The 9,690-nt window shown below is 39.0% G+C and overlaps 1 pseudogene; it reads right to left on the reverse strand.

The window, feature by feature from the left end:
- Nucleotides 1-368: 368 nt before the first annotated feature.
- On the reverse strand, nucleotides 369-623 carry LOC111820576 (guanine nucleotide-binding protein G(I)/G(S)/G(O) subunit gamma-5 pseudogene; annotated as a pseudogene).
- Between the last annotated feature and the right edge of the window lie 9,067 nt (nucleotides 624-9,690).

The raw sequence follows: 9,690 nt of genomic DNA on the forward strand, positions 1-9,690 counted from the left end.
TTTTTCCTTATTATCTTTTTAATATCTGTAAGATCTGTAGTGATGTTATTCTTCATTTCTGATATTGATAATTTGTATCTTCCTTCTATTTTCTTGATCACTCTGGCTAAGAGTTTGTAAATTTTTTTTAATGCTAAGTATTTTATTATATGAGGCTGCCAGTAGATATAAAATAATTACCCTTATAAAATAGAAATTCATGAAAATTCAGAGAGGTAGATGTTAAGGACTGACAAAAGTAGAAATTTGTATAGTATGGCACCTATGTTATAGGGATAAGCTTCTGTACAGGCTTCAAATTTACCTCTCCTTTGAATATTCAGTGGTTCATGAAAAGTGGTTTAGAAATCCCTGAAAGATTGCTTTTACTACAAATATGAACAGACTTTCTGGAGTCTAAAGGGATTTGTACTTGAAGATCCTCCATTCAGCAGGGGTTCATGTAAGCATTCTTGCAGACAGAATTGTTTCAAGTGTGCAGCTGCATGGGAAACCTTGTTGCAGCTGAGCCCAGCTTCCAGACGGAGATGCTGAACCACTGTCTTCATAGCGGCCATGCTGGAGGAGCCAGGCATGGTGCATGAGAGAGGTGGTCCTATACTCTGGTCAGTCAGGTGGGTTGGCAGGTGGGTCGGCGGGTGCATCAGGTGGGCCAGATGGCAGGAGGGTTTGTAAATTTTAATTGAACTTTTCAAAGAAGTAATTTTTGATTTCATTAATTTTCTTCTGACTTTTTTCTGTTTTAATGGTTTCTGCTCTTTATCATCTCCTTTCTTCTGCCTGTGCTCTTTTCATAGTTTTTAAAGGTATAAGTTTAGCTCATTATTTGAGACTTTTCTTATTTTCTAATGTTCATATTTAATGCTATAAATTTCACTCTAAGCACTACTGTCACTGTATTCTACAAAATTTTGTCTGTTGTGTTTTCATTTGCATTCTGTTAAAAATATTTAGTAATTTCTCTTGTGATTTCTTCTTTAGTTCAACATTTTTTTAGAAATGTGTTATTTAGTTTCCAGATTTTATGGATTTTCCAGATGTTTTCCTGTAATTGATTTCTCATTTAATTCCAATTTATTCAGGGAACGTACTTTGTATGATTTCAGTCATTTTAAATTTGCTGAGATTTGTTTTATGGCCCCAGATATGTTCTATCCTGACGAATGTTACATGTGCACTTGAACAAATGTTTATTCTTCTGGTTTTGGGTAGTCTATTAATAAGAGCCCTGGGGCCACAGGGTTAAAGCGACTGACTGCTAACCAAAAGGTCAGTGGTTGGAAACCACCAGTGGCTCCGCGGGAGAAAGATGTGGAAGTCTGCTTCTGCAGACATTTACAGCCTTGGAAACCCTATAGGGTTGCTATGAGTTAGAATCAACTCAACAGCAGTGGGTTGGGTTTTGAGGTCTATTAATATCAATTAGGTCAATTTAGTTGATAGTGTTGTTTCGGTCATCTCTGTCCTTGCAGATTTTTTTTTTCAAATACTAAGGGAGGAGTGTTGAAGTCTGAAGAAAAAACAAATTTTTTTTCATTTACCTTTATTTTTATCATCTCAAAAAAAACAAAAAACAAAAAAGCCTGTTGCCATTGAGTCAACTCATAGCAACCCTGTAGGACAGAGTAGAACCACCCAATAAGGTTTCCAATGCTGTAATCTGTATGAGAGCAGACTGCCACATCTTTCTCCCATGGAGCAGCTGGTGGGTTCAAACCGCTGACCTTTGGGTTAGCAGCCAAGCTCTTAACCTCTGTGCCACCAGGGCTCCTTTTAATCATCTATAGTACTCTTCAATTCTTTGTGTAAATTCAGTTTTTCATTTGATTTCATAGTCTTTCTGCCTGAAGAACATCCTTAAACATACCTATAGTGTACCAATGTTGGTAATGAATTCTTCCAGCTTTTGTTTGCCTGGGAAAACCTTTATCTCATTTTTATTTCTGAAAGATTTTTACTGTGTATGGAATTTTGGCTTGACTGTTTTCTTTTGGTGCTCAAAAAATGTCACTTCTATTGTCTTTTGGTTTTCATGGTTTCTGACAAAAAGTTTGCTGTGAATTGTATGTTTCTCCTATCTTATTTCTCTGGCTGATCTCTAGATTTCCTCTTTAACATTGGTTTCCAGCAGTTTGAGTATGATGTGTCTAGAGTGTATATGTGTTAAATTTATTTATTCTTCTTAGGTTCTCTGAGCATCTTGGGTCTGTGGTTTACTAATTTTGGAAAATTCATGGCCATATCTTTTCAAACATTTTTTATGCAGCATTCTACCTCTCTTCTCTTGCAACTCTAATTAATCCTGTTTGAAGTTGTTCAGAGCTGTTGGATGCTCTGGGTTGTCTTGTTTTGTTTTTTATTCTTCTTTCTCCTTGTGTTTCAGTTTGGATAATTTCTATTTACCTATCTTCAAGTTCACTGATTCTTTTCTCTGCTGTGTTTGGTCTTCTGATAGGCTCATTGTATGAATACTTCATCTCTGATATCATGATTTTATTTCCATTTGACTTTTAAAAATTAATTTCCAACTGTCTGCTGAAATACCCTATCTGTTCATGCATGTTGTTCATCTTTTCCACTAGATCTTTTAATAGATTAATCATAGTTATTATAAATTCTTTTATGATAGTTTCAACATCTGGGCCAGTTATAGGTCTGGTTCCATTGACTGTTCTATGTCTTGAAAATGAGTTGTGTTTTCTTCATTTTCGTAATACTTATAATTTTCCGTTGGATGTTTGACACTGTATATAGAACAGCAGAGACTGTGTTAGAAATGGACACGCTTTTTCTTCTGTCAGACCATTAATATGGAGGCAGTCAATCTAGTTGGTAGCTTAGCTGGTCTTGAGTTTTTTGTTGCTATGGTTACCTTCAATGCACCACAGACTTCAAATTCCTCTGATGGTGGGCTGCTGCTACCTTATGTTTAGTAAGGGCTCAGGATGCTGGAGGGTTTTCCTTAGTGTACCTGCTGTGCCCCCAGATTTTAGCAGGCCCTACTTCCCTATGCCACAGAACGCATTTCTCTCTACATTCTGAAACCACTCCCTCCTCGTGATAGATTACTACTGTTTGTTACTTGGAGCCAAGATTTTGGGGAGGGGGTGGAATTCTTGTTTCTCCTGATCAAGTCTCTGTCTTAGATATGCCCTGTGCCCTTGGAGGTGAGGCTTTCTCACTGTTCCTGCCTGCCCCCTTCCATGGCAACCAAACTTTGCTTTGTATCTGTTGAGAGCCTTGGGTGGGAGGGAGTTTCCTGCCTGTCCCCCCATGTTAGCCAACTGCTGTGTTGCATTGATGCAGGATCCTTGTCCTGAGCAGATTTCCTGCTCCTTCCACAGGGGCAGATGGTTTCTGCTTCTACACCTCCCTAAGTGGTGTTTTATCTTTGCCTGGGACCAGGTAGCTTGAGCATTTCCTACCCCTTTCTCAGTGGTATATGGCTTTTGTATTTATACCACTCCCAGAGGCAGAAGATCTTTGCCCAAGTCCCTGGGGACCAGTAGCTTTCCTGCTTTTCTCTCAGCAGCTAAGGCTTTTGCTTCATATGAGAGGAAGGTCCTGGAAATGAGCAGGGTTTCTTGCCTGGACAGCATTCAAGGGGGCTCTCTCATATTTCCTGCCCTGTCCTTCATCTTTCTTATGTGCACTCAGTAGAGGCCCATTGAAAAAATTTAAGTGTTAAGTTAGTGCAGTCTCCTTCTGGGGCTTCCAGGGATTCTAAACTGTCTTGCTAATCCACACTTGATCCTTAAGAATTTGTTAAATTTTTAGCTGTTTTCTTCTTGTCTGCTTTTATGGAAGCTGCCTTTTCTTCCCAAAAGTGAAAAAATTCATGTGTCCAGAATTTTCTTGAAGAGGTCTATCGCCTTTGGAATCCATTTCACCTGGTTTCAGTGTGTATCAATTATCTATTGCTGCATAATATACTACCTGAAAACCTAGTGGCTTGAAATAATACCATATATTATTTTACATTTGTTGTGGATCAGTTGTGGGTTCTGCAGCTCAGGAGCTGTCACGATGTTGCAGTTGAGGTGTTGACTGGGGCTGCAGTCATCTCAAGGTTCAGCAGAGGCAGTATCCGCTTTCAAGCTCAATCAGTGATTGTTGTCAGGATTCAGTTTTTCATTGGCTGTTAGAGGGAGGGCCTCAGTTCTCCAGGCTGTTGGTTGGAAGGTGCTTTCAGTTCCTTACCATTTGGGCGTTTCCATAGTGCAGAGCACAATATGGCAGCTTACTTTCTCAGAGCAAGCAAGAGAGGATGAGAAAGTGAGAAAGAAAGAGCACGTGCAAGAGTAAATGGAAATCACAGTCTTTTGTAACCTTATCTTGAAAGTGACATCCCATCATCCTTGACAGATTCCTATTGTTAGAAGCAAGTCATTACGTCCAGCCACACCCAAGAGGAGGAGATTATACAAAGGTGTGACTGCCAGAAGGTGAGCATCATTAAAGGTCTGCCTGCTACACCTTGTGATCTGATAGGCTCAAGAATAGTCAAAATTTTATAAATCAAATTATCCAAGTTTTCCATATTGTTTAGGTGTGAACAGCATTCTCTTGCGGTTTTCCACATCCTAAGCAGAAGCAAAGCTATACTTAATATTCTTTTAATAAACTCCTTTTCTGTTTAAATCAGTTTTACACAATTAAAATTTAGGCTAATAAAGGAGGTAATGTATGGTAGTGGTTAAAGCAGACAAAACAGAGCTCAGACACTGGTTTTGAATCCCATCTCTTCCATTTACCTTATCACTAACTTTACTAGCTGGGTGACCTTGAGCAAATTATTTAACTGTCATTCAGTTTCATCATTTCCTAGGTAAGGATTTAATGAAATAATGTGTGTATCCTCATTTTCAAGGTACGAATTTAATAAATAATGTATGTAAAATGTTTAGCACAGTGCCTGGTGCATAGAAAATGCTCAATGAGTGGCTGCTATCATCAGACTTGAATTTTATATGAATAAGCTTGGTACAGAGTAGAGAGTAGACTATAGGAAGGAGAGACTAGAGGCAAGAGGGCCAGTTAGCAAATAGATTCAGGATATCAGATGAGAGTCATGATGGCTTGAGATTTGGCTACAGCAATGGAGATAGTAGGGATAGACTCCAAAAGGCTATACATAGATAACAGTCCTTTCATGTAGTATCCATGTACTTGTCATTCCACCTTCCCAGTACTTCTTCACCTTCTACATTGACTTGTGTTCAGTCCAGTATCACACTACCTTATAACATTTGTTTAGATACCTTTCTTTCCCTACTGAATGTGAATCCTTTGAGGGATGGGCATTGTCTGACTTGTTAGTGTATCTGTAGTGCTTCACACAGTGTCTGGCATGTAGTAGACATCAACAAGTTGTTGAATTAAGCTCAACAGGAAAATTGTTCTTTTCTCTTTCTTGCTACTTTGGCAACTGTGAAAATGTCTATGGTTGAGTATACAATTGTTAGAACATTTTGATCCCAGTAGCTGAGTAACCCCTCGGTTCTGATTCTAGCTAGATCCTAGATCTTGTGATCTTGTCCTTGCTCTTGGTGTTCTATAGGGAAAGACAAGGATAGTAGAGGGGCTAGCTAGCTATGAAATGTGTTGAGGACCTAGACCTCATTCAAGCACCTAGACTATCCCACTGCTTTGATTTGTTTGGGAACTTTATACTCTCTTTTCTTCTATTTATATCAGATTCCCAAAAGATAGTTTTCTTGATTTGGTCCCAATTTCATTGGCTATTAGTATACAAATAAATTATGAGTTGGTTACTTGAGGGGCAGAATTTAGTTACCTGTGTTGCCAGTGTGTGTCTTTTCCCTTATCATAGGAAACCCATGTTAATGTGTGCTTTCTGGCTTCTTGGGTTTTTCAGCTTATAGCATCACACCAGTTCTGCAAAGGTCTTATGTAACAAGATGAAAAAATTACATTCAGCAGAATTCCTTTCATCAAGAAGATTGTTTTTGTTTAGAAGAATTTCCTTGACAAACCTTCTTGGGGCAAAAAAATGAGACCTCAAGGGACCTCATTGGGAAGAGAGTGCATCTGAGTGGAAAATTTGTCTGTGGCTCCTGCAGGAGACCAAGGATCTGGAGCCAGAGAAATGATGGAAGGCATCTTCTTTGTAATGTGACTCCTCTTGACTTCTCCCTATGTCCTCCCACATCAATAAAATTACAACCTCACACCATGTATTGAGTGAGTGGCTTTAAAAAAGAAAAATGAAAAGTTAATGTAGAGGCTGGGCTCTGAAGGCACATGGATTGGAGAGGTGAGCCAGGGCAGGTGAAGGAATGTGGAATCAGTGAAAGGAAGTAAATTGCAAGAGCATGTAGAGAGGTGGAGGGCTTTTGACCATCTCAGACTATGGCAGTGGAGTTTGCGTTAAGGTTAACCAGATCTCTGGCAGTCCTGATGTAGACCCAAAGAGAAGAGATACAATTACAGAGTTTGTTTTTTAAACTGAATCGTGTGTAATATAGTGAAACTCGAAGTATATAGACATTTATATTATTGTTGTTAGTTGCCATCAAGTTGGCTCTTATTCATGGTGACCTTATGTATAACAGAACGAAACATTGCCCGGTCCTGGGCCGTCTTGATGATCATTGGTATGTTTGAGTCCATTGTTGCGGCTATTATGTCATCCCATCTCATTGAGGGTTTCTCTCATTTTCACTGATCCTCTGCTTTACCAAACATGATATCCTTTTCTAGCACTTAGTCTTTCCAAAGTAAGCAAGTCGAAATCTTGCCATCCTTGCTCTTAAGGAACATTCTGGTTATATTCCTTTTAAGACCGACATTTATAGATTATCTATAAATATATTATATTTTACAATATAGTTTAAAATATTGTTGTAAGTAAGTTTTTATGGTGTTGGTTGGTTACTTGATCTACTAAACATTATTGATTGTGGATATGGTTAAGTCTGTTCAGTGGTAAAATTCTCAGATCAAGTTTAGTTTTGTGAATGTGGAAATGTCTTGATATCAGTTTTCATCACCATTATGGTAATCTTAACTATGGTTACAAAATTTTACTTAACAAGAATTAACCTCATATAAAGCTTCCTTTACAATTGACCGTGAAGGATGATGCAGGAGACCTAGAAATACAAGAGAGGCATCCTGAGTAGTGGAAAGAGAAGGGATTTTGTCATTGGAAGATTTGCTAGGTATTCCCACTGACTAACAACCATGAAGTGCATGACTGCAGATGTCACTAAACTGCTGATGCAGAATGGGGACCAGCACCTTGCCCTGATGAAGAGCAGAGAAATCCTAGGATCATTCACATTTCTTCTTGGTCTTTAGTTCCAGTGACTCTACTGGAACCTTGAGGGCCACTTGTTCTTTAAGCAGAGGCCATTGTGGCAAAACTTTTTTTCTTTTTTTTTTTTCTAAAGACATCGCCTAGTATTTCTTCAAAGCTTCATCTTCTTCAAGTCTTTGTTCAACTATGACCTTTTCAATGAAGCCTGTTCTGGCCTTTTTAATACTACTCTCATCCCTGACCTTGCAGTGCTTTTTTCTTTTTCCAGTAGAACTTATAATCTTTTAACAAAATATGTAATTTATCAACTTTATTTTCTGTCTCCTTTCTCTATGATGTAAACTCCATGAGGGTGATCTGCTTGCCCTTTAGTTGGGAGGAATTTTGTGTGTTCTTTACAGTGTTGATTATATTCGCTTTCTGACGATTGTGCTCATTAGCTTTTACCTACATGGTGTCATTCTGCTCTTAGCAATCAGGGCTAGTTAAAGGTCTCATCATTCACCTCACTAAGGTCATTCCTTCTGTAAATCCAGTTCAGAGACTTCTGACTTCTGTAGAAACCTTCTCAGTAAAAATTAACTTTTATTCTGCATGTTAATGTTGATTTTGAATTTCATTAAAATAGTTGAAAGTACAGTGTGTACTGTTTTTCAACCACATTGGAAAAACTAGATAATGATGTTACTAATTCTTAAAATAGAGCTTGCTTGGCTAGTAAGAGTCACTTTTATTTTCTTTAGAAGTTTCAGCTACATAATTTAACATTCAAAATTTTAGCTTAAAAGTAATTCATGTGCTTATTATAGTCAGAGTTGCTCTGTTCTAGAGTAACTCTCAATGGGGGGCATTTAAGAGGACACCCAGTAAGACCACACAGTCCAGTGACATCTCCAAACATTCCCTTCAGAATGTGAGGAGAATAGCCACATTGTTATCAGCCATCAACAGGTTGGTTCTGTTTCTGCTTGGAGGCTGGGAACTGAACTTCGATGATTTTGAACTATTTTTTTTTTCTGTTTCTTTTTTTTAACTGTACTTTAGGTGAAGGTTTATAGAACAAATAGTTTCTCATTACACAGTCAGTACTCATATTGCTTTATGACATTGGTTAACAACCTCACAACATGTCAACACTCTCCCTTCTCGACCTTGGAGGACCTTTTTTCTTTTTTGGTGAAAATATACATAGCTAGAGATACACCATTTCAAAAACTACTACATGTACAATTCAGTGACATTGATTACATTTTTCCAGTTGTGCTGCTATTCTCACTATCCTTTTGCAAATTATTCCATCACCATTATCTTTGACTCATTGCCCCCTAGGCTTCCCATCAAACCTTTTGAGTTGCTGTTGTCAATTTGATCTCACATAGATAATTTTTGTGTGTGTGTGTGTGTGCTTTAGATGAAGGTTTACAGAATAGTTTCTCATTAAACAGTTTGTACACATACTGCCCTATGACAATGGTTAACAACCCCAAGACATGTCAACACTGTCCTTTCTCAGCCTTGGGTTCCCTATCACCAGCTTTCCTATCCCCTCCTGCCTTCTAGTCCTTGTCCCCGGACTGCTATGCCTCATTAGTCCCATTGTGTTTTATGGGGCTGTCCAATCCGCGGCGAACAGTGAACCTCAGTAGCGACTTCAGCACTGAGCTAAAAGGGTGTCCAGGGGCTATACTCTCGGGGTTTCTCCAGTCTCTGTCAGGCCAGTAAATCTGGTCTTTTTTTGTGTGTTAGAATTTTATTCTACATCCTTCTCCAGCTCTGTCCAGGACCCTCTGTTGTGATCCCAGTCAGAGCAGTCAGTGGTGGTAGCCAGGCACCATCTAGCTGTACTGGACTCAGCCTGGTGGAGGCCGTGGTAGCTGTGGTCCATTAGTCCTTTGGACTAATCTTTTCCTTGTACCCTGTTCTCTTCATTCTCCCTTGCTCCCGAAGGGGTGAGATCAGTGGAGTATCTTAGATGGCTGCTCACAGGATTTTAAGACCCCAGACGCTACTCACCAAGGTAGAATGCAGAACATTGTCTTTATAAACTGTGTTATGCCAATTGAGCTAGATAATCCTTGAGACCATGGTCCCCACAGCCCTCCACCCAGCAATTCAGTCCCTCAGGGAGTTTGGATGTGTCTAGGGAGCTTTCACGACTTTCCTTGTACAAGTAGTACTGGCTTCCCCAGTATTGTGTACTGTCTTACCCTTCACCAAAGTTACCACTTATCTATTGTCTATTTAGTATTCCCCCCCACCCCTCCCATGCCTTGTAACCAACAAAGATTGTTACTTTTATGTGTAAACTTTTTCATGAGTTTTTACAGTAGAGGTCTCATACAATATTTGTCCTTTTATGATTGACTTATTTCACTCAGCATAATGTCCTCCAGTTTCATCCATGTTAT

This window comes from Trichechus manatus, unplaced genomic scaffold (genome assembly GCF_000243295.1).
Source record: "Trichechus manatus latirostris isolate Lorelei unplaced genomic scaffold, TriManLat1.0 scaffold00043, whole genome shotgun sequence".
Lineage (NCBI taxonomy): Eukaryota > Metazoa > Chordata > Mammalia > Sirenia > Trichechidae > Trichechus > Trichechus manatus.